Source organism: Heterocephalus glaber, unplaced genomic scaffold (assembly GCF_053883595.1).
Source record: "Heterocephalus glaber isolate CG9 unplaced genomic scaffold, H.glaber_assembly_v1.0 deba00000281, whole genome shotgun sequence".
In the NCBI taxonomy this organism is placed as follows: domain Eukaryota; kingdom Metazoa; phylum Chordata; class Mammalia; order Rodentia; family Bathyergidae; genus Heterocephalus; species Heterocephalus glaber.
In genome coordinates this window covers 13,835,475-13,861,555 of record NW_028258139.1, presented here as the reverse complement: position 1 = coordinate 13,861,555, position 26,081 = coordinate 13,835,475, and the positions used below count along the sequence as shown (strand labels likewise).

The 26,081-nt window shown below is 44.7% G+C and overlaps 1 long non-coding RNA gene across 12 annotated transcripts in view; it reads right to left on the bottom strand.

The window, feature by feature from the left end:
* The window catches only part of LOC110347314 (uncharacterized), a 376,012-nt gene extending 350,680 nt beyond the window's left edge, over positions 1-25,332 (bottom strand). For 4 of the 12 annotated variants that reach the window (XR_015441090.1, XR_015441098.1, XR_015441097.1 and 1 more), the window contains exon 1: positions 11,814-25,289. This is a non-coding gene — a long non-coding RNA (uncharacterized LOC110347314). Of the gene's footprint in view, positions 1-11,813 lie in introns of all 12 variants that reach the window. The other 8 variants (XR_015441104.1, XR_015441100.1, XR_015441109.1 and 5 more) reach the window with 4 other exon arrangements.
* Between the last annotated feature and the right edge of the window lie 749 nt (positions 25,333-26,081).

The following is a 26,081-nucleotide window of genomic DNA, read 5'->3' as shown; positions in this document are numbered from 1 at the left end:
GCCTGCCTCACAAGCTCAAGGTCCTGAGTTTCATCCCTGGTACCAAAAAAAAAAGGAAAGTTTCTGATTCTTTTTATGATACATGTATAACACTGATGCCAAAACCTGATAAACACAGTTCAAACAGGAAAGGAAGTTGCAAACTGATGTTATAAATATTATTGCAAAAATTCTAAATAAAATAGGAGTAAGACTCAAGTCCCCAACCATGACTTTTCCCCAGGAATGCAAGGCTAGTTCAGGACACCTATTAGTGTACTGCACCTTATTAATGGACCCACAGGAAACGCTTATAAGGTTCTCCACAGGTGCTACAAAACAGCACCCAAGAACTCAACATTCCCTCTTGATGAATCACTCAAGAATCAATCTTAAAGCGTCAAAATAAGTATCTTTCATCCCAAAATGAACATCTTATTTAGTGGAACCCATTCCCGAAGAGCAGTTAGACAAAGGAGCCACCATGTCTAATACGACTTCACATTCTTCTGGTGGACCAGCATGTGCCACTGAAGAAGAGCTAGCAAGAATCACAACAGAAATGAAATAAACCTGCATCTCTTTGCAAATCACAGGACAGTATACCTGGAAAACTGAAAATACAACGTTAAAGCTAAACCACAGGAGACTGGTAAAGTATCAGGATGTAGAACTAACCACAATAACAAATAGTCTTTCTACATACAAAGAGCCAGTTAGAGGACAGAATGGTAGAGAAAACCCCACTTAAGACAGCAACAAAGAAAGCCGTGGGCCTAGGAGCAAGTATAATCTGAAGCAGGAAAAATCTCTAAGAGAGAATTTCAAAATATTTGATCAAATAGAAAGGCATTCCTCGCTCTTGGATGAAACTCTACTTCATACAGAGGTGAATTTTCCTGTCCCACTAAAAATACCAAGTATTTTTCGCATACTAGATAAGTTCGTACAGAAGTTCATGTGAGAAAGCAAACACATGAGAACATAGAAGAAAACACCAAACAACAGAAAAGAAAAGAACCGGCAGATTTGTAAAGATCCTAAAGGATGAGCCAAAGATAATAGTAGTGCAGTCTTATAAACCCAGGCCGAGGCAGGATCACAAGTCTGAGCCAAGCCTGGGCAACAATGACTTAATGAGACCTTGCCTTAAAATAATTTTTAAAAATTCTTTTTTTGCTATGCAACTGACAACATGAGTGAACCTTGAAAACATCGCACAAAGTCAAAGAATCAGGCAACAAATGGCCACAGGTGTTGATTCCACTTATGTGAAATGCCCAGGACATGCAAATGTAAGAAGTCGTATAGGAGACAGACAGGTGCCAGAGGGTAGGGCCAAGGAATAGGGAATGACTGCTATGAGTAAGGTGTTTCCTTTTAGGGTGAAGACAATGTTCTGGACTTTGATAATGGTGACAGGTGTACAACTCTATAAAGAGACTAAACTACTAACTTGTATACTTAAAAGGGGTGACCTTTAGACATGTGGATGACACTACGAAAGAGTTATTATTAAAAAGTGTAGAAAACCTTTATAATTAAAACATTATGCATGAAAACACAAACAGGCCAGTGGAATAGGAAGAGAGTCTAAAAACAGACCACTGCAAATATGGAAATCTAGTGTATGATAAATGCAGCATCACAGATCAAAGAAGGTCTTTTTCACAAATGGTGCTGAGACATCTGGTTAGCCATGTGGAAAAAAAAATTGGTCCATGCCTCACATAATAAAAAGAATATACTATAAATGGATCATGTCTATCAATATAAAAGATGAAACAATGAAGTATAAAAAAGTAAATTCTTGTTTTGAGGGGAAAATTTCTTAGTTATGACTCAAAATCAAGGTGCTACAAGAGAATGGTACATGACAACACTCAAATGAAACAAAAATGTTTGCATGAAAAATCTCTGTAAGTCAAGTAAAAAGGCATCAGTCAGGTTGGGAGACAGTATTTGCCACATATATCACAGATAAAGGACTAATAATAACCTCGATATATAAAGAACTCAAGCTGCAGGGAAACAAAAGGGGGGGAGGGGCACAGGCAAAGGCACAAACAAAATTCTCACACAGGATAAAAACCGCAGCTTGTGGAAAAAAGTTCAAGCTCACTCTGAACTAGAGAAAAACTGTTCATTTAGAGAGGACTCCACTTCTGCCTGCCATACAAGTAGCTGGAAGAGCATCACACTGACCAGACAGTAAGAAAGAGCTAAAAACAATAAAATCATCATTTTCATGGACTCATCAAAGTGGAGCTATCAGGGCAAAGAGTCACCTGAAACCTAAAGACAGACTTGACAGTCCAAGAAACAAGGCAGGAGCCCTGATGGCCAACACAGAAAGGTCAAGAATACGGGACACACAGGCAAGTGGCAGAAGTCCATTAAGGGTGAGGCAGCCTGGGCAGCCACACTCACTCTGACCTCTCCTCCAGGGATCTCGGAGGTGCTGAGTAGAAAGCCTAAACCAAGACAAGCAGGACTCCTGGGGTTCAGAGGCAAGGAGTGGCAGCACCATGGTGGAAAGACAGGAATCTCCTATTTCCTAAAGAATAAAGGCCCAAGCTGGTGGTCTGAAGGCAGCAATCGCTGCCTCATGGCCCCACAGCACACAGGATACACAGACTCTAGGGAAAAGCAAAGAAAGCACCCCTTGTCCCTGGAATGAGGCAGGGCTTCCTGGGCTCACTAGGGAAGCCAGGAAATGCTTCTCTACCAGATGAGCAAGAGAGTCAAGGCAGGCAGACAGAATGACCACCTCAAAGCGCTGAAGCACAGCAGCCACAGCCCCACACTGGGGGATGCCTTCAGAAGGAAGACAAGTGCAGAGGAAAGTGCAGATCTAAGTGCCACTGCAGGAAGGTTCCAGCCAGGCTCGTCAGCTCAGAGCCAGGAGCTGCACAGGAACACCACACTGTTGGTGAGGCTCTGTCCCACCAGCAGCCAGGGGCATCACTGTCATTAGGATCCTAGAAGCATCCAAAGAACAATAAGGTAATGTTACTAACAATCACTAGGAATAATGCTCACACATCTATCTATGCCCACAAGTTCAGAAACTTACATTAAGTAAACAAATGCCTGGCAAGGCACACACCAATAAAACTTACACAGGAACAGGGGATATGGGCAGTTGTGTTCACTCACAGACACTGAAGTGGCAGCTAGGAGCCTTTCATAAAGGAAAACTCCACACCAGAGGCTTTGCAGCAAATCCTATCAAACAATTAAGGAGGAAATAACACTGATACTACAGACTCTTCTGGGAAGGGAAAACCTACCAGGCAGAAACCAAATCAGAAGAAAACTTTGGGTGTGAGTAAAGTATTCCATATCTTGATTATAAAGCTACCAAACCGCACTGGACACTAAGAGTGAACTTCACTATATGTCTATTACATGCTGGTAGGGACAGAATGAAGTATGCCTCAAGGGGGCTAGAAATGTCCACTTCTGGATAGGTGAATACATCTGTAAACATGTACCAAGCTTCACATGTAAGCCCCACATCTTCTACTCAGACTGGCATAAAGCAAGATGCTGGTGTGCAGTGAGGACCAACTGGAGCAAATATGCCCATTTGGCCACGTACTGCCTACAGCTGCTTCTGCACCCACGAGGAAGAGTGAGGCAGGCCTGAAACCCTGAGACACCACAATTAAGCAAGTGGAAGAACGAGGCTTCCATCAAGATGTGTCATCAAGCCAACCACATCTGTGGGAGGAGTGGGCAGGCTCAGAATGTGGCTTGGCACAAGGAGTTTTGAGAGACCACCTCCCTGGAAACTTGGCATGGGCAGTGGGATGCAGGAGCTGGACATCAGCAGGGCCCCCCCAGCACAGACTCTGGGAGTTCTGGCAGGGGGTAGCTTGGCCACTTACTGGAGCTGCTGCTGCTGGGATCCAGCATCTGGCACCAGACTCAGAGGAGCTCCCCCTCAATTATTTCTTGAAAGGGAGAGAAAAACAGCAATAAACAAGTGGGAAGAAGTAAGGAAAGAGGGGGAACTAGGGTTCTGGGAACACCCGTGTATAACAGCGCTCTTCTTCCAGCCCTGCAGCAAGCAGCTTTTAGGAGATGGCAATGCTAAAGGCTGGCTCAGGGAGGAGAGGAGACTGGGAACCTAGGTCTTCAGACAAAAGGCTGAAAGTTGGACGGAAGGGAGCACTCATCTGGCCCTCAGCCCCAGCCCTCCTTTCCCAGGATAGGCAGGGGCCAGGGGACTAGTCTCCCTACATCCCAGCTAGTAGCCTCTGGCTACTACTGTGCATGGCCTCTGGCACTTCCCTTGCCCCCATGCCTCCAGGCAATGGCCTCCTGAGGAAGAAGTGAGCTCCCTGACCAAAGGGCCTGCAACATTCCCGGTTGCCTTGCTACCCTAACGTTAGCCCTGCTGCCCAGGTGCTCACACTCATCACGGCTGTGTGCCGTCCCACACACTTCCGCAGCCTCTACGGTCTGGGCCCAGCCTTCCTACTGGAATCTTTCTGCCTCAAGCCCCTTCCTGTCTCTGTCAGGCTGCCTCCCCCTCCTGTTCCCACAGCTCCCTTTTGGATATGCCTGCCTCCTTCAGAAGACAGAGAGGCCAGAATCCTCCCAGGGCCGGCAGCAGGCCCAGCTCCCCCAGGAAGCAGACCATCTGGTCTTTGAAGGTGCCGCAGGGCAGAGACCTGGGCCAGGGCCATGGGAGCTGGCTCAGGCCCGCCACCTTCAAAGGACAGCTGGAGTGGTCTCAAAGGCCCTGTGAGGCTACAGCCCGGCCCAGCCAAGCCTCATCCAGATTGATGGCTGGGAAAACACCCCTGCCTGGAGGAAGGAAACAGGACAACTATGAGAGTCTGGGCTCTCCCAACCCACCCCTACCTAACCCAAGAAGCCAGGGTCCAGACACTGAAGACTACTGGGAAGCACATCAGGAGGGGCTTATAGCCGTCCTCTAGGAAGGTCCTAGCAGCCTACAGGGTCCTGTCCACTGTCCATCACAACCCTCCCTGCTCCCTGGGCCAAATACAAGGCAAGCCTGATGAGGACCCTCAGCAGGAGGAGTCAGATACAGCTGCCTCCTACTGTGACCTGCCAGGTGGACCAGCAAGCCACCCTTATAGCAAAGTAGCACAGCCCCTCCTCTCTGAGATGACACCACCAGGCCCCTCCCACAGGCCATTCTGGGGTCTGGCACCAGGCTGGGCAGGCAGGAGACGTGTCAGCCAAAGAAGGGGACAGAGCTTCAAAACCCAGCCCAAAAGCGCCCAGCCACCAGGGAGTGGTGTCCGGAGCAGATCGGGAATACAGACCCAGCCTCTAGGATGCAAGATAACAGTTGAACCCTTCCAGGAAGTAAGCTGGGATGGGTGGAAAAGGAGCAAGGCCTGAGGAGGAAGGAATCAGCACAGCCACAGAAAACCCCCGTCAAGGTCAAAAATGAAAAAAAAAAAAAAAAAAAAGAAGTCTGTGTCTCTAGTTGGCATGCCACTGAGTGAGGCAAAGGAGAATGTCTGCAAGAGCTGTCAGTTACAAAACTCAGAAAAAAAATCAAAAGACTAAAGTTCACTCACTGAGCACTTGGCTTACAAGCAAATCTCTTTAGATGTAGGAAATCCATGAATTACAGGTTCCTGGAGAGTACTCTGAAATCTACAGTTTGAGATGGGACAGAGGCACCACAAGGAGCCAGAAACTGGGGGTCAAGGAAGCCAGGAGAAAGGTAGCGCTCCACTCAGCCTGGGGTCTTTGGGAGGAAAGCCTCTACATCTTGCCCCAACACACAGAGAGAGAGAGAGAGAGAGAGAGAGAGAGAGAGACCCTGGATTGCTGCTACTAGACTAATCTACATTTGAGGAGATCCACTGGGGGCCTGGGCTGGGAAGTGCCAAACACCAGTAGCTCCTGTCCCTTTTCCCCTAGGGAGGCCACATGCTGGCTAGACAAAGGATGAGCACAGGGATGCTACTTCCCAGGTATGAGACAGAGGGGAAAAAGGGGCAGGGGAGACACCACAGTACCAGGCGGGCAAGTCAGAGTGGGCATGATCCTAAGTCTCTGCAGGGAAGAGGGAGCCAAGCTGGCAGAAGATGGGCTGGGCCCTGGCAGGACATGGCTGGAGCCAGGCACCAGCTTCCTCAGACCCATTGGGAATCTGCCAGGCAGGCCTGGCAGCAGTTGACCCAGAGCTCAGCCCACTAGGCTATCTTTGAGGCATGGCCTGGTTAAATGAATGGTATGGCCTCCCAACGCCCTGGCCCTTACATTAGCACATCAAGTAACTCAATGAAAAAATAAAACCACAGTCATGACTCCATCAGTACTTGGCTGCCTGGCTAACCTCAATATATACCAATACTCAGTTATGGCAGCCAAGGCCCAAAGACAGCTTCCTAAAAGCAAGAGCCAGTTTCCTTCCGTGGTACCAGTCTCTTGTGTCCAGCCCAAGTCCATACCACAACTAAGATCTTTGGAAGCAAGGAAGATGGCAGGAAAAGAAGCAGTGAGCTGGGCCTAGAGAACTCAATACAAGCAGAGTGGGGAGCAGGCAATGGGTAGGTCCCCAAGGCCACAGGCCCACAAAGGTGACTATGAAGACAGCTCACAAGAAAGCTGTTACACACATGGGGAATGCCAGTTCCACCAGAGTTGGGGAAACTAAGACTGCAGGGGAAATTGGGTCCGAACCTCTCAGTCTTCCTTGGCCAGTCTGTGACCTTAGAAAAATAACCCCATTTCTCCCAGACTCTCCACACTCAACAACAGAGGAGAAACCTGTATCCTGTAGACATCCAGATTGTGGCCCACACAAGGAAACATACATGCCTTGTGTTCCTGCCTTCCCTCAGATGGTACCCAAGACTCAGAAGGTCAGCACCAGAGCCTAGTAGCTCCGCTATGGTCCGAATGTTTGTGTCCCCCAAACTCACATCCTGAAACCTTACCCCCAGGTGGTGGCATGAGGAGGTAAGGCCTTGGGGAGGTTATCAGGTCTAAAGGATGGTATGGATATTGGGATTAGTGCCCTGATAAGAGTTCCAGCAGAGGGGACTGCTTCTCTCTGCTTCTGCCATGTGAGGACACAGCAAGAAGGTACCTTCTGCAATCAGAACCCAACTCTGCAGGCATCTTGATCTCAGACTTCGAGCCTCTAGAACTGTGAGAAATGCATGCCTGTGGTTTATAAGCCACACAGTCAGTGGTATTTTGTAATAGCAGTTCAAAGGGACTAGAATATGCTCAAGGGCCACGTGACATAGGACTCCAGGGTCCAGATATGGAGATCATGAGTCCAAGCAAGGGGGCACAGCCCTGGAGTGCAAAGGGAAAGGTATGCAGGGCCCACCTCTGGACACTCACAAAGAAAGGTCTGCCCTGTCCCGCCGGGAATGCAGTTCCTGCAAACCCCAGCAGGGCCTGGGCAGAGCAGAGAAAATCTAACAAGAAGCCCCCACCAGGGAATGAGGAAACACCTCTGAGCAACACAGAAGGCAGAGGACTGCTTCTGGCTGAGCACAGAACCCTACACACTTATTGCATGATGCCCAGGGTCTGCCCTCCCCTCCCTACTCCTTCCCTCCTCTGCACTGGGATGGCTTTTCCCACACAAGCCCCTGACCAACCAGGAGAAGTGGCCAGCATCCTAAAGAGCACCTTCATTCACCTCCTCAGCCAAAATCCCTTACGCAACATTCAGAACATTCAAACCAATGAATGCCCTGGAAATAATGTCAATCTGTTTTTCATCTCACAGTTTAAACCAAGATGAATTTCAGGTAGATTAAAGGGTTAAATAGTTTCACATAAACAAAATAAAACTCCAAAAGTCCACCAAATAAAAAGCAATGTTAAGCACATATGCATCCATACACGCGCGAGTACACAAACACACACGGAAAACAGATACGGCAGCATATTTTTAAAAAGATTTTGTAAATCAAAATGCAATATAAGCAAAAGTAAAAGGCAAAAGATAAAGTGAAAACATATTTGCAACAAACATGACAAATGTAACTATCCTTAACATATAAAGTACTCCTAAAGTTTACTCTAAAAAAACTCCAAACTCCTTATATAAGGGAGGAAGAAAGCAATCAAGGTGAATGTCCCACAGTCCATGAGGAACAACTGTGAGAAGTCACAGAAAGGCCAGTGCCAACATGGAGGTGCCAGTGCCTACCCATCCTATTAGCAGTGGGGGCAACAGGAGTCCAGTAAGGTGGGGCAGTCCAGTGGAGAAATAAAGCACAAGTCCTCTGCAAACAATCAGGCAGAGGAACCACATCCTTATCCTAAGACCTCTGCTCCAAGGAATAATCCACACAGAAGTCAGGAGAAGCCAGAGTATTGCAAAACAAGCAATAAGAAACTAGGAACAACCTAAAGAATAATAAACAGTTAAATAAACCACGTTACACATCTATATAATAGCAACTTTACATAGTATCACATGTTAGTGGAGAAATGCTCCGAGGATAATGCTGAAGTGAAAACAAGACCACAGACATATGCCACATTTGCCCAAGACAAGTATGAGGAATTCATGTCCTGACTGTGGGGTGTGGAATGGAGTTCCACACCAGAGAACTGTTTGGCAGCTTCTAATACAGATGCATCCACTTCGGCCCAGCCATCTACTTCCAGGCACTTACCAAGAGAGCTGGAACAGGTGTTCCAAAGAACAGCACACACCATGGTCAGAGCAACTATGTCACCACCACCCACACAAAATGTCCACAGGAGAAAGGACAGACCATGGCCCATCTGTGCATCAAAATGCAACCCAATATTGCAAAAGGAGTACTCGTGCAACCACACATGAGGCTCATAAGAACAGGGCAAAGTAAAGCACTCAAGCCATTGAACTAGATGTGCTCCACTCACAGGAGCACAAGATAGAACTGTATGGAAATGGTGTGTGTCAATGGAGCCCTGTGACACAGAATTCCACGACAGGCCAAACGCTTGTGTGACAGCAGAACTCTCAGAGTGGGAGGGCATAAGGGACCTTCTGGGGATTCAGTGCTATACATCACAATTGTGGGGGGCTGAAATCTGAAATCTGTGTGTCTTGCTGCATGTGGATTATATCACCATCAAAGCTGCACATGTGCCAAAAGAAGACTGGCAGGAAGTATGTGACAATGACAATGGGGGCCATCTAGGGCTCCCAGTAGGCTGCCCGCCCTGACTTCATTAGACCCACTAGGAAAGAGAGCTTCCATGAGGACACTGGTCCAAGCAGAGACCTGAAATTCCTTGAAGAAAAGGAGGTGTCCACTCCTACCCTCCTTTCCTATGCAGCTGCCAGCGGAGAAAACAGAGCATCCTGAGCACATCTTCAGCCAGCCCAGGCCAACCCACTTCTCCTGAAGCCCCTTCACAGGTGCCCACCAGGCTGAGTTCCTCTTTACCCCGCTCCCCACAAGCCCCACACCTAGCAGATGGCCCGGTCTCTCAGGTGGAACAACAAGTGTGCAAACCAGATGGCTAGTGAGGCTGTAATTGTGTGAAATATCCACAACAGAGAAGACCAGAAAGATGTTGTTGAAGAAAGTCTAAGGGGTCTCCACCAACAATGGAGACACAGGGATTAATTTCCTCCATTTGTTTAGGGGTGTTCCACAAGAAAAGGGCACACCTTTGCAAAGTGAGATAAAGCCCTTTTTTTCTCTAAAAGAAGTTTTTTAAAAAGGCCTTAAAACCCTCCAATGCCCTTCCTTCCCCACACTCACTCCCCACACACACGTATACACGTACACACACCTTCACAACCAGTCCTATGGCCTCCCAGTATTGTCACCAGGCCAGACCTGGCTCTGCCTCACATCTCAGTGCTGCAGATCTTCAAGTGTTAATCCCACCAGGGCTGGAGGTGCCTCACTCTGGCCCAGCACACTGGGCTTTAGATCATCTTCAGAATCAGCACCAGAAGCTCCCCTGGGAAGCCTACCCAGCCCTGTCCCCCAGTTCCTGGGGCATTGGGGAAATATCTGCCTCAGCAAGCACTGCCCCAGCCCAGCCACTGCAGGGCATGGGAGCCAGAGGCCACATCACAGCCACAGGTGCCTCACCAACTCCTGCCTACTCAATGCATAACCCTGCAATGAACGACTGAATCCCACAGCACTCAATAAACAGCTCAAGGTCCCTCCAGTCAGCACTGAGGATACTCCCGGTCAGGCCATCCCTTTCAATACCCCATGTGTCTTCCTCTTTTAAAAACTTATCAGTTCCCTGGTGCCTTAGAGGGTCAGGTGTTGGAAGGGCTCCGAGCTGGTGACAGGTGTGCCCAAATGGCCCTCACTGGAGGACCTCTGACCTGTCACAGGAGAAGAAGGTGGAGTCCAGAGCCAAGGTTAGGGGAATGGGGCAGAAGAAGGACAGCACCCTGCAGGGCCTAGCATGCACAACAATAAGGAGCTGCCCCAGGCAGAGAGCAGAGCTTCTGGTCTCTATCAGTGAGACAGTGGGACAGTGGGCCCAGGCTCACATCTCTTCTCACTGGTCCCCCGGTAAACAACTAGCCACAGCAGCAAGCAGACAAGTCCTACCGCCTAGCCCCAGGAGCAGTTGACACCTGAAACTTGTGGCTCACAATGCATGTGGGAGACTGAGCATAAAGCACACCTCATGCCCACAGCCCATCTCAGATGCTTCCCAGCCCTCCTCTTGGGGAGCAGGTCACTACCCATTCCTGTGACTGGTACCTGACACCCCACACACTGAAGCCACAGGCCCAAAGATATAGTGTCAGGAAGGGAGAAACCTGACAGGTCCATACATCCCTGCCCATCACCTGGCCCGGTATAGGTCTCCTGTGTGTGTGTCTGTGTGTGTGTGTGTGTGTGTGTATGTGTGTGTGTATGTATGTATGTAGAAGCCTCTGTGCATGTGCACGTGAGAGAGGGCCAGAGAAGAAAGACCCAACAAGGGAGAGCTGCAATTACATGCATCAGTGTTGTTATAGCAACTTAGACTCCACATCAAACAGAATGCCAGCCAGGCACCCCCATTCACCTCACAAAATGATGCTCGGAATCACCAAGAACGAAGCATGATCACTAACAGCACAAAAGGGTAGTCAGAAAGCCAGCAATGCACACTCCTCTGGCCTCCAACGAAAGGGGTTGCCTTCACCTCAACCTCTTTCCCTTCCCTGGGAAGAGACAAGGAGGCCAAGGGTCTGGCCCCAGCTCTGCCCTCTGGCCAGCTGCCTGCACCATCAGCCAGCCCCTTCTTTCCAGGATGGTGGCAGCCAAGGACCACGAGGACAGTGCCTGAGTCATGAGGGCGGGAGCATAATGGCACACATCCCAGAAGTCACACTGGGCCCTCACACTGAGACTACCAGGCAGCCAAGGAGTCTGGCTGTGGGAGCGGGAGGGGAGTTGGTGGAGCAGGGCCGGGGGAAGAGGGAAGCCAGGGCCCCCATTAGCCTGGGGATCCTTCATCAGGAGGAAAGAAGCCCAGCTTTCCAAGACAGAATGGGAATCAGCAAACCTCGACTCAAAGGTGTGACTATCACTTCACATAACTCTCAGGCCAGTGGGAAGGAACTTCTAATGTCACCATTTCTCAGCCAGGAAGCTGAGGCTCAGAGAGGTCAGAGATTGCTCCAAGTCACCCAGCTGGTCAGAGGCCAAGATGGATCCCTCTCCAGCCGAAGATGTGCTGATTTTGCCTACAAGGTTTTGGCACCTCCTCCAAGCAGCCAACACTACAAGCAGCCATAGCAGTGAGGCTGGCAGCATGCAAGGCTAGAGCAAGAGCCTGGGTATTCATGGCCCAGCTTCCCATGAGGTTCAGAGATGACCAACATAAGCTCAACTTGTACCTACCATGTCCAGAACAGCTCAAAGAGGTACACAAGAAGACTTCCAAAAGAGGCAGCAGCAGCATCCACAGAAGGCTCTGAGGCCACAGCCAGGAACCAGGCTGTCAGACCAGGCTGGCAAGAGCTAGCTGTCTTAGTTACTTTTCTTGTTGCTGAAACAAAATACTCAACACCAAAAGTTAAAAGAGGAAAGGTTTATTTCAGCTCACAGTTTGTAGAAGTTTCAGCCCGTGAATGGCTAGCTCCAAGGCAGGGTGGCATGGCAGAGGGGAATTGCAGAGGAGAAACAGTTCATGGCAGGTAAAACACAGCAAAAGCAAGCAAGTGACTCGTGACAAGCTATGACCACAGCTCTTTCTGTCCCTTACATGCTACCCAGGCTACCCAGCCTTAGGGTAGGTAGCTACTCACACCCTTGATCCTAGCATCTCACTGTGAATCAATCCCAGCATCACATCTTTGATCCCACCAGGAAAAACCCTAGATCCAGCCACCTCCAAAAAGCCCCACCTATGACTGCATGAAGTTTTGGGGGTAATCTAGATACAAGCCATAACATTCCACCAGTGGCTCCCCAAAGACTCATGTACATTCCTTTATGCAAAAGGCATTTAGTCCATCTCCAGGAGTTGCTAAAGTCCCAACAGTTTCAGCACTGTTGAAAAGTCCAAGTTCAAAATCTCATCTAAGCTTTAAGGCACACTCTTAGCTGCAAGCCCCTGTACAAATGAAAAGAAAGTTTAACACTTCCAACATTAAATGGTACAAGTTAGACATTTCCATTCCAAAAGGTACAAAGAAGGGGACACAAAGGAATGGGAACAATGCAAGTCCAAAATCCAGCAGGGCAAATATTAAGTCCTGTAGTTCCATGTCTAGCATCCAAAGCAATGTGTGGCAAGATGTGAACTCCAAAGGGCTTGGGTGGGTCCACCCTTATAGTACTGCCAGAGATTGTAGTTCCCATGGCTTCTCTCTTGGGCCCACTCTGCTCCCTCCTTGCAGTTTTCCTCAAACAATCCAAGTTCCTGGCTACTCCAAACTTCTGGGGTCTCCACTGCACCTTCAGCTTCAGGCTCACAGCTTCACACACTGCCTTCTCAGAGGCACACTGCCTGGCCTGCCAGACCTTCTTCTCAAATTTGGGTGGAAGTCTTCCTGACCCCACAACTCTTGCATTCTCCATACACATAAACCCAGCACCATGTGGATGATGCTAAGGTCTGCTGCCAGCTAGAGCAGTAGCCAGGCTTCCTTTTCTCTTGGCTATAGAGCTCCAGGGCCTATGAACCAAATCCCAAGGAACAACTTCCCTAGGCTGCCACCATTCTGCAATATGGTGCTCAGGGGTTCTCTTTTCATAGTGAAGTCTTTCACTTTTGTAATTTTGAGGCTGCAAAGGGTGGAGTCCTACTGTTTCTGGTGATGTCCTCAGGCTGTCTTTTCTATTGTCATCTTCCTTCTCAGCAAACGAGTTCTCCTCTGCTTCCATCTTTGCAGATCATCTTTACTGGAGCTTCCTTTCTGGCAAAACTCAAAACATTTTAAATCATTCTGCTGGGCTTTTTGCTCTTGATTCTTAACACAGATCTGGCTAAAACCCCCCGACAGTACCCATGCTACTGCCTCCACATTAGACTGTCTTGAATTTCTTCTGCAAGATTAACTAGTCTACTGCCCTTAATCTCAGTCTCAAGCAAAGTCTCTGGACATGAGCAAAATGCAGACAAACTTTCTGCCAAGGTATAACACACATATTCTGGAGTCCAACAGCCAAGGCAGTCCTTCTCCCCAACAGAAACCTCCCTTGTCTTGTCTTACCAGCACCATTTCTATCAGCTTTTTGGTCTTCTGAGCTCTGACCAAAATCTCCCATCAAGGACAGCCTCAGAGATTCCAGCACTGCTTTTTCAGCCAGCATCTCCTAATCTTTCCAAACTCTTCTCACAAGGCAGTTCCAAAGGCTCCTGAACCACATGATCAGGTACAGTCACAGCAATGACCTCACTTGTGGTATTAAATTCTGTATTAAGTTACTTTTCTCTTGCTTGGATAAAACACCTGACACTCAAAGTTAAGGGAGGAAAGATTTATTTTGACTTACAGTTTGTAGAGATTTCAGTCCATAATTGGATGGCTCCAAGGCAGGGTGGCATAGCAGAGAGGCACCATAGAGAAGAAACAGCTCATGGCAGGTAGAAGACAGCAAAAGCAAGCAAGTGACTAGCAACAAGCTATGGCCACAGCTTTTTCTGTCCCATATATCTCACACCCTTAATCCTAGCATTGCACCATGAAAAAATCCCAGTATCACATCTTTGATCCCAGCAGCACAAACCCTAGATCCAGCCACCTCCAAAAAGCCCAACCTATGACTATGTGAAGCTTCTTGGGGACATCTAGATACAAGCCATAACACTAGCCCAGCCCTGACCAAGGCCTATTGTACATGGCAACTCCAAGCCAGGACCTTCTTACCAGACTCAGTCAGCTCCTCATCTCAGCCTTGAAGCTTCATAAGGTAAATAATGGACATAGCTCATTAGCAAGGCCAGTGTGGTAGAGGATAGAGGGAAAAGCCATGGCCAGTAGCTGGGGCCCTAGGGCCATATTACACCAGAGCCAAGAAGCTCAAAAGAAGTATTAGGAATGCCAGGAGTTCACAAGAGTTTTTAAAACTCCCAAATGACTTGAGGAAATACTATTTCTCCCTCATATTGGTGGAGGTAATCATGTAAAGACAGAATGGATGGTCATTTACTGGGCAAACATTTGGGCAGGTGCTGTCCTGAGTATGGAGCTCAAAGTCAACAAGAGCCCCCTAGAAGTATACACACCAGCAGGAAGGTCAAGATATCCCACCTTCTACTATGAGGGCCTGCACTGGTCCCTCAGCTTCCTTGAGCCTCAAGGTCCTCCTACATAAAATGGAAACAACCATACCTGTGCTCCTACTACCACCACCCCCACTAGGCAACATGGATTATTCCAAAATAAACAATAAACCCTGAATAGCAGGAAAAATGGCTGTTCTTCTCATACCTGGGTCCTGTCCTCTTCTTGGGACCCCATCAGAATCTCCTCTCTTCTCCAAAACTTATCCCCACTTCCCAGGACTTTCCCTGACTGCCTACCCCACCAGCTGGTACCTGAGTGGCAGGCCAGGCCAGTGGCTAGGACACCGGGGCAGCCCTGAACCTCCAGCCATGTACTGGAGGCCTGCAGGGGTAAGGTCAGGTGGTCAGGACATACACTAACCTGGCTGCTCAGGTCAGAGGAGCCAGGCAACATGTGGACGCTGTCCGAGGTGCTGAGAGCAATAGACCCTGAGCAGCATCCTGGCCAGGCCCATATGCCCTCAGAGTCTCACTGGCTTCACCTCTGCCCTAGCCTCAAGCTCAGCCCTGCCATGGCTGGTAGCCCTACTATCATGGCAGAGGGGACAAGGACACAGGGAAGTTTGCTAAAGGCTTCCTGCATACAGGCACCAGAATAGGCATCTGAACTACATTATTTTTTATAACTGCACATACGCATGTCATTAGGCCTTCTTGGTTTCTGTTTTGTTTTGTTTTTTGTGGTACCATGGATGAAATCCAGGATCTCACATATGCTAGGCAAGTGCTCTACCACTGACCCCCTCATTATTCTTTTCTAAATGTTCACAATTCTAGTAGGTCATTATGGGGAGGACACTAATTGTAAGAAAAAGCTGGCTGCACAGATTAGCAATTTTTTTCTATTTCCTTTTAGAAATCACACTAAAACAAGATCCCCCCCACAAACTAACAAAGAAAAGATTTAAAAACCTAAACTTCATATTTACAAAAAAACAGGAAACACAATTTTCAGGCCCCAATCTCAGTGAGGGATACTATCCAGAGCAATGAGAAAGCAGAGTCCTGGCAGGTGGGGAGAGCAGCACAGGCACATGGGGCTTGGGAGCTGCATTGGCAGATCTCAGAAAGCACCTGTACAAAGGTTCTCTCTCAGAATGATGGGCAGAACAGATCTCCAAAGCCTTAGTCATAGGGACCAGACCTAGAGCACCCAGACAGCCACATCTGCTGGAAGCAATCTGCTTCTGCACAGCATCAGGATGAGACGCGGGTGTCCACAGAGCTGTCCAGCCCATGTTCCCATTCCCCACAACTACAGAAGAGGGCCAAGGCCACTTTCACAAAGAGCTGACCCAGGAAAAATCCAATTCCAAGATGAACAATAAACCCCGAAGAGCCAAAACAATTCTGAAAAAGAAAACCAGGGTTGTAGGTCACACCCTTCCTGATTTCCAAACTTCCCACAAAACTACAGTCATCAAAACAGTGTGACAGTGGCACAAAGACAGACATATAAGCCAACAGACTAGAGCAGACAGACAAGAAATAAACCCTTGTGTATAAGACCAGCTGATCAACAAGGGTGCCATAACCATGAGTAATCTAAAGGACTATCTTTTCAACAGTGGTGCTGGAAAAATGAAATAGCCACATGCAAAAAATGATGTTGTACTCTTACCTTAAACCACACACAAAAATTAACACAAAATGTATCAAAGAACTAAATGTTTACATTTATGTAATGGCTTTTTTTTTGGTACTGGGGATCGAACTCGGGTCCTTGTGCTTGTGCAGCAGGCAGTGAAACCACTGAGCTAAATCTCTGGCAACATTTAGTAAACTAAAATTATGGGAAAACTTCACGACATTAAATTTCACAATTATTTCTAAGCTATGACACCAAAAGCACAGAAAACAAAAGAAAAAATAGACAAATGGGACTTAATCAAAACTAAGAACTATAGGACTCAGAGGACCTCCGGGAAGATGGCAGAGCGGTAAGCATCAGAGAAAGAGCTTCTCTGAGATTTGGTTTCCTGATACTGGAATATAGCAGTGCGAGGAGAAGGAGGAAACTGAGTCCCTGGGATCTTGGAAGGATCTGAGGTGAGAACTGGAGAGTAAAGAGAGTGACTTCAATGAAGAGGAGATAGGTAGCAAGCAGCACTCTCTCTGAGAGCCCAGACATTCAGTGAGAGACAGTCTGGCCAAACCTGTACCGGCCGAACACACGACAACTACTGGTGATCCCAGAGGCCTCCATGGAGAAATGCACCAGTGGAATGGAGAAGTAGACTTAGCAGACTGCAGCAGCTGAATTGTCCCTCACACCCTACCGAGGTCCTGAGTCACGCGGAAGACACCGAATCACCCCGCTGCAGACAGGCAGCCACCTGGTTCCACACTACAAAGATGCAGAGGACCCCAGACCACCAGACCAAGGTGCTGAGTCCCGCTGTTCCCGGCCCAGAGGTAGGGGCTTCTGAGCTGTCCTCCCACTGCTCCTGGTCCAGAGGAAGGGGCTTCCCGGCCACCATCCCTCCCGCTGCTCCCAGCCCACAGGAAAGGGCTTTTGGGTCACCATCCCTACTGCTGCTCCCGTCACCTGTCCCACCTCACCTAGCTCAGAGGAGGTAATCCGTGCAGGCTCTAAGAGCCCCCTGCCCCAGTCAAAATGAGAAAACACATAAATAAGTCTCAAAACCAGACTTCCAGATTACCTACAGCAACCCCAAAGGGAAATGAGATGGAACACTCTGATACTCAACCACCTGGACCCATTGAACTGGCAACAAAAGGGAATCTGGAAAAAATGAAATCAGAAATAATTTCTCAGATAACAGGAGAAACTGTGCCCCTAGTGCAAGACATGATTAATAAATCTAGAGAGGAGCTCAGGAACATGATGGAATCCCAACATAAGAAACAAAAGGAATCCATAAAACAGATCCAAATAGATTTCCAGGACATGAAAACTCCATTGAAAGTCTACACAGCAGAATGAGCAAATGTGAGGACAGAATTTCAGATATAGAAGATAAGATTGCAATTAGTGACCAGGAAAAGAAAAATTGCTTCCAAATTATAAGGGAACATGAGAAATCAATCCAGCAGCTGCTAGATGATGCAAAGAAGACTAACGTAAGAATGATTGGGCTCAATGAAGAAACAGGAGAGAGTGCAGATGACATAAAAAATCTCTTCACAGAAATAATGGCAGAAAACTTCCCAAGCAGGGGGAAAGAGCTTGACATACAGATAAGTGAGGCATATAGGACTCTAAATAGCCTTAATCAAAAAAAATCTACACATAGGCATATACTTGTTAAGATTCCAGAAACACAACAGAAGAACAAAGTTCTCCAAGCAGTCACAGAAAAGAAACAAATCACATACAAAGGAAAGCCCATCAGAATCACAGCAGACTTCTCAACACAAACCATCAAGGCAAGAAGAGCTTGGAGTGACATATTCCAAGCCCTAAAAGAAAACAGCCTCCAACCCAGATTGATGTAACCTGCAAAACTATCTTCCAAAATGGATGGAGAAATAAGATACTTTCATGACAAAGAGCACCTCAGGAACTTCATGAATACCAAACCAGCACTCCAAAGAATTTTACACAATACCCTAGGAACAGACATTGAGGATCACAACCCCAGGAAGCAAAGCAGAATGAACCCATCTGGCATGACAAGAAATTAAATAGAAAGGGGGAGAACCCAACAAAAAGAAAAAGTCATGGCAATGACAAGTCAATACATTTCAGTTATAACCATCAACGTTAATGGTCTCAATTCACCAATCAAAAGAAATAGACTGGCAGAATGGGTCAAGAAGCAAAATCCAACAATATGCTGCATACAAGAAACACACTTGATTCAAAAGGAAACTCACAGACTGAAAGTTAAAGGGTGGAAAACAATACTCCATGAGACAGGAACCCGAAAAAAAGCAGGAGTAGCTATCCTCTTTGCAGAACAAGTAGATTTCAAACCAAAACTGATTAAGAGAGACAAAGAAGGACACTACATCCTTGTAAAGGGAACAATCCAAGAGGAAGAGATGACAATCATAAATATCTATGCACCAAACACTAGTGCGCCCAACTATATAAAAGAAATACTAACGGACATGAAAAGTCATATATGCACTAATACAATTGTAGTGGGGGACCTCAACACCCCACTGTCACAAATAGATCAACTAGACTAAAAATAAGTAATGAAATACTAGAACTCAATCAAACTCTTGAACAAATGAACTTAACAGATGTTTACAGAGTCTTCCACCCCACAAAATCAGAATACACATTCTTCTCAGCTGCACAGGGGTCATTCTCAAAAATAGACCACATACTCAAACATAGAACATGTTTAAGTAAGTGCAAAGGAACTGAAGTTATTCCCTGTATATTATCAGACCATAGTGCAATGAAATTGGAGATCCATAGCAAAAGAAACTCAAAAAATTTCATAAATATGTGGAAATTGAACAACACACTTCTGAATAACCAATGGGTCACAGAGGAAATTAAAGAAGAAATCAGACAGTGCCTTCAATTAAATGACAATCACAATACAACATATCGGAATCTATGGGACACAATGAAAGCAGTCTTACGAGGGATATTCATAGCAGTGAATACGTATATTAGGAAAACAGAATGAGCCCAATTAAACAACCTGATGCTAAACCTCAAGCTTCCAGAAAAAGAAGAGTAGGACAACCCCAAAGCTCATACAAGGGAGGAAATTATAAAGATCAGAGGAGAAATCAATGCAATGGAGACTAAGAGAACGATACAAAAAAATCAATGAAGCCAAGAGTTGGTTCTTCGAAAGAATCAACAAAATTGACAAACCTTTAGCCAACCTTGTCAGAAAAGGGAAAGAAAAGGCCCAAATCCATGAAATTAGGAATGAAGAGGGTGCAATTACAACAGAACCAGCAGAAATCCAGAGGATCATCAATACCTACTTCCAAAACCCATATGCCAATAAGATGGAAAACCCAGAAGAAATGGACAGATTCCTACATACATATGAATTACCAAAGTTGAACGAAGAAGACCTAAAAATTCTGAACAACCCAGTATCAACCAATGAAATTGAAAATGTAATTAAAAACTTATCAACTAAGAAAAGCCTAGGCCCTGATGGCTTCACTGCTGAATTCTACAAGACATTTAGAGAGGAACTGCTGCCACTACTGTTTAAACTCTTCAATGAAATTGAAAGGGAAGCAATACTCCCAAATTCATTCCTGGAAGCAAGCATCACCTTGATCCCCAAAGCAGAGAAAGACCCAACCAAAAAGGAGAACTATAGGCCAATCTCACTAATGAACATAGATGCAAAAATCCTTAATAAGATAATGGCAAACAAAATGCAGAAGATCATCAAGATCATACACCCTGATCAAGGGGGATTCATCCTAGGGATGCAGGGATGGTTCAATATATGAAAATCAATCAATGTAATACACTATATCAATAGAGCCAAGGACAAAAACCATATGATTATCTCCATAGACGCAGAAAAAGCATTTGACAAAATCCAACATGCATTTATGATAAAAACCCTACAAAAAATTGGAATACATGGTCTCTACCTCAAACTGATAGAAGCCATCTATGAAAAACCAACAGCCAATATCATACTAAATGGTCAAAAACTGAAATCCTTCACACTAAAATCAGGAACAAGGCAAGGATGTCCACTATCACCACTCCTGTTTAATAGAGTTCCAGAAAAATTAGCCACGGCAATTAGACAAGAGAAAGAAATAAAAGGAATAAAGATAGGAAATGAAGAAGTCAAATGGTCATTATTTGCAGATGACATGATACTCTATATAGAAGACCCCAAGAACTCCACCAAAAGTCTTCTAGACTTAATAATCAAATTCAATCAAGTAGTTGGTTACAAGGTCAACACACAAAAATCAACAACTTTCCTCTACACCAATGACAGATTCACTGAGAGAGAAATAGGGCAAATAATTCCTTTCACAATAGCATCCAAAAAACTGAAATATCTAGGAATCACCCTAACAAAAGAAATCAAAGACCTCTTCTCTGAAAACTATGGCACTCTAAAAAGAGAGATTGAAGATGATATCAGAAAATGGACAGACATCCCCTGCTCCCGGGTAGGAAGGATTAATATAGTGAAAATGGCCATACTTCCAAAACTGCTATATAGATTTAATGCAATTCCAATTGAGATCCCAGCAGCATACTTCATAGACCTCGAGAAAACAATCCAAAAATTCATATGGAACAAGAAGAGACCCAGAATAGCAAAAGCAATTCTAGGTAACAGAGACATGGCAGGGGGTATCACAATCCCCAATCTGCAACTATACTACAAACTACTGTGATAAAAACAGCATGGTACTGGCAAAGAAACAGACTTGAGGACCAGTGGAACAGATTAGAAGATGCAGAAACAACGCCAGACACACTCAGCCATCTCATCTTCGACAAAGGAGCCAAACACCCTCACTAGAGGAAAGATAGCCTCTTTAATAAATGGTGCTGGAAAAATTGGGCTTCAACTTGCCAAAGATTAAAACTAGACCTGTATCTCTCACCATGCACTAAACTAAAATCAAAATGGATTAAACATCTAAATATTAAAATAGAAACTCTGAACCAGTTGGAACAGAGGTTTGGTAGAACCCTTGAAGACATCGGTGTAGGAAAAGATTTTATGAACCTCAGTTGCCCGTGAACTAGCACAAACAATCAACAAATGGGATCGCTTCTTATTAAAAGGCTTCTGCACAGCAAGAGAAACCACCAGCAGTGTGAAGAGACAACCCACAATGTGGGAAAAAATCTTCACCTGCTCTTCCTCAGACAAAGATCTACTATCTTGAATCTATAAAGAACTTAAAAAGATCAGACCTCCCAAATTTAAAGACCTAATCCAAAAATGGGCATCTGAAATGAACAGACATTTCTCAGACAAGGAAGTAGAAATAGCAAATAAATACATGAAAAAATGTTCAATATCACTGGTCATTCGAGAGATGCAAATGAAAACAACGCTGAGATTCCATCTCACTCCAGAAAGAATGGCTGCTATCATGAAATCAACCAATAACAAATGCTGGCGGGGCTGTGGGGAAAGAGGAACTCTGCTCCACTACTGGTGGGAGTGTAGACTGGTGCAACCACTGTGGAAATCAGTATGGAGATACCTCAAACAACTAGGTCTGGAAGTCCCATTTGACCCCACTATTCCACTGCTGGCGATCTTCCCCAAAAGATTAAAAGAATCATACCATAGTGATATATGTGTGCCCATGTTCATACCAGCACAGTTTGTAATAGCTAAAACTTGGAAACAGCCCAAATGCCCATCAACTGGAGACTGGATAAAGAAAATGTGTTTTTTTTATAAAATGGAGTACTACTCAGCCATAAAAAATGAGAAATTTGAGATATTTATAGCTAAATGGATGCACATTGAGGCGATACGCTTAAGTGAAATCAATAGGACACACATGTGTAAATACCAAATAGTTTCTCTGGTGTGAGAAACTGAAAGTGTAGATAAGGACTAAATGTATAACAGGTAATGTGAAATAGGAAGAAAAGGGGCGAAGGGGAAGGAAGTGGGAGGGCTAGGGGAAAGGATAGAAGGGAATGGATTTAATATGAGAAAATGGAAAAATAGGAACAAAATCTTTGTAAATCGGGAGGACTGCAGGGGTTGAAGGGAGGGCTGGGCAAGGGTGAAAAATAAGAACCAAGAGAGACTATGTAAAGGTGCAAATATCCAATGATGAATGTCATTATACTGTATACCTAAAATGTACCAATGATTAGAATGAATAATTTATAATGTAAAATAGGAAGAAAAGATCCAAAGGGGTAGGGGTAGTGGGAGGGGCAGGGGAAAGGAAAGAAGGGAAAGGAAAAATGATGAGAAATGGAAAAAATGAAAATAAAGTCTTTGTAAATAGGGAAGGGTGGAGGGCGTGAAGGGAGGGCTAGGAATGGGGAAAAAATAAGAACCAAGATGCATTATGTAAAGGTACAATTCCCAATGAGAAATGTAATTGTGTTGTATACCTACAATGCACCAATAAAAGAATTTAATACAAAAAAAAAGAACTGTTGTACAACAAAATATACTATCAAAAGAGTAAAAAGCCAACACACAAGTTTAGAGAAAACATTTGCTTCTTGTTTCTTTGTATTGAGACAGGGTCTTGCAATGTAGTACAGACTAGCCTTGAATTCACTAAGTAGCCTAGGCTGGCCTCAATACATGATCCTCCTGAGTGCTTGTTTTACAGGCATGCATCACCATGCCAGCTTAGAGACGATATTTGTAAATCAGGTGTTTATTGAGGGCTTAACATACAGAACATATTTTATACTTTCTTATACTTAAGTAAAGTTTATGTTTTATATTTATAGAAATATATTCAGGTTTGCAGATAAGTTGCAAAGATACAGTTGCTATTTTACACTACACACAGTTTCAACTATTGTTAACATTTTACATCAGGATGGTACATTTGTCTTAGCTAATGGACCAATAATGCTGCATTATTTTTTGTTTTTGTTCTTCTTAGTACATGTTTGCAGTACATAATGATTACATTCCTAGTTCTTTTTTTTCTTAAGTTCTTTTATTGGTACATTTTAGGTACACAATATGTTTACATTTATCATTGGGTGTTTGTACCTGTACATGATGTATCTTGGTTCTTATTTTTTCCCCATTACCTGTGCGCCCTTCACCCCCTCTGCCCTGCCCTATTTACATAGACATCATTTCCATTTTTTTTTCTTTTCTCATAGTTTTTCCTTTCCCTCCTTTCCTTTCCCCTTCGCCTCCCTTCATCCCTTCATCTTCGGACCTTTTCCTATTTCAAATTATCAATTATTCATTTTAATCATTTTAACCCTTGTTTACACTATCAGTTTCTCACACTAGAGAAACTATTTGGTATTCGCACATGTGTGTCCTATTTATTTCACTTAAGAGTATGGCCTCAATTTGCATCCATTTAGCTATAAATAACTCTAGTTTTTCATTCTTTATGGCTGAGTAGTACTTCATTTTATAAAAAAACCACATCTTCTTTATCCAGTTTCCAGTTGATGGGCACTTGGGCTCCTTCCAAGCTTTAGCTATTACAAACTGTAACACATCTTAATTCTTTTTTCATCCCTTTCCCCTCCCTGCCCTCCCTCCTCCTATCTCTTGATCCCCTTCTCATTTGAGATCTGTCCCTCTACTTCCTATTATCTATATTTTTATTTTGCTCTTTAATTACGCAGGAGTATATTTGAAAATCTAAAACTCAATGAAAAATCCTATTTTAAAAATATTACAAATAATAGAGACTAAAACAGTTAACAAAATGAGATGAAAAAAATTAAATCACTTATAAAGGGAAGAAAAACCAGGCAGCCCTCAGATTTCTTCAAAGCCACATTCAAAGTCAGAATGTAGTAGAGTTACCTCTACAAGACAATCAAAGAATGAGGATCCTGACCAAGGATCCATCCACATTCATACTGCCCTCCTGGCACTAAAGCTGCCCTGTTGAACCTGTGGTGCTTAGGAACCACTGATCCCATCAGCTACTCTGAAAAAACACTCAAAAGTCTATCAATGAGCATTAAATATATTTATCTGGGGAGACAAGAGTAAAACAAATGTGGCATTAGGGTGACAAAGCAGAATTCAGATAATGTAGCATCCTGGAGTAATGACTTAACTAATAAAAACTGGGAGGGACACAAGACAAGAACAGAAGAATAATTAGCTCACTGCCTCACCAGTAGCAACTGGAGCTGAAAAATGTAATTTAAAGTTGACATTTGAATAACAGAAATACAAGTGGATTTAACAATATAAAGGCAAACATTGTAAAAGTTACTATTGTTGACTAAAATTGGGTGAGGAAAAGAACAGAAAACACATTAATTTTATAACTACTCATAGAAGGTGTATTAGCTTCCTATTGCTGCCGTATCAGATTGCCCCAAGCTTAGCAGTTTAGAAGACAAATCTACAAGGCCACGGTTCCTGGAGATCAGAATAATTGGCTGCACTCCTCCTACAGACTCTGGGAAAGTAGCTGGAACCCTGGCAGAATGCAGGTCCAGTGGCTGCATTCTTTGAGAGGGGTTGAGGAGGTAGGTGGCCGGGCGTCGAGGGGTGGGGGGGAGTTGCTTAGCTCCAGACTCCTCTGTATCTCAGGGCTATCAGGGACTAGTCAAATCATTCCCACTGCTGGGAACTCTATACCTGACATGCTCTCAGATGCCTCAGATTAAAACATGGCTATGAGGGGATTGGAGGAGATACACACCATTATTCTGTCCATCACAGAAGATTCCCAGTGAATGGTTCCTATAGACACAGAGAAATACGGGCATTATAAGATACTACATGATACATTACTATAATATCTCAGGTAGACAAAGGGACAGACTCTCTTAAGTATAAAAAGTATAGAAACTTAAAAAAAGGAAACAGATCACAGAGTTAAAAAGTTGAAATATACAAACACACAAAACAAAACAGAACTAAGATTAAGTGTATGTGAACTATCAATATATGAAAATTAGTTTAATAAATGAAAAAAAAGATTCTCAAATTGGATAATAAAACAAAATACAACTTTATGTGACACTTAACAGACACACTTAAGGTTAAAATTTAAGAACAGGCAAGCACAGACAACCCAGGGAGCAATGATTGTGACCTTAGAGTCAGGAAAGGCAGGAATGAGACAAAGAAGACACTCTGTGATACTAATGGATACACTTCAGAATCAAAGTGCAAAATACTATAAATAGCTGTGGGCCAGATAACACATCAGCCAACATTCATAGACACCCCAAGGAGAAAAGCAATGGTGACTGTCACTCCCCTTGGTCCATATCAGGGCAAGAAGGCAGAGCCTATGCAAGGACTACATACACATAACCAAAGCACATAATTATGGCGTAGAACTGACTAACATCCCGCCTCTGTAAACCCACGACAGAATCTTCATCTTCTCTTCAAGCTACAGGAGAACACTAAAGAAAATACTCCACACTTGGGCCACAAAAACTTACTACAATCCACACGTGAGAACTAGAACACCCAGTGCTCCAGGATGGGGCTACTGCAACTGGGTGGGGACTACAACAAAAAGAAGAAATCAAAATCCTCCACTCAGAAAGTTTAAAACTTGCTTCTAAACAACTCTTGGGCCATAAATAAATTTTTTTAAAAAATCTAAAACTGCAGAACTGGTGGAAAGCACCAATAGTAAAAAATCAGTTCTACTGGAATTTAGACATCAGCCCTAAATACTAAACACTTTTCTGAAAAGACTGTAAATAAATAATCAATCATGCAGATCAAACCTTTAGAAAAGGGGCAAAAAGTCAAAGAAATTATTAA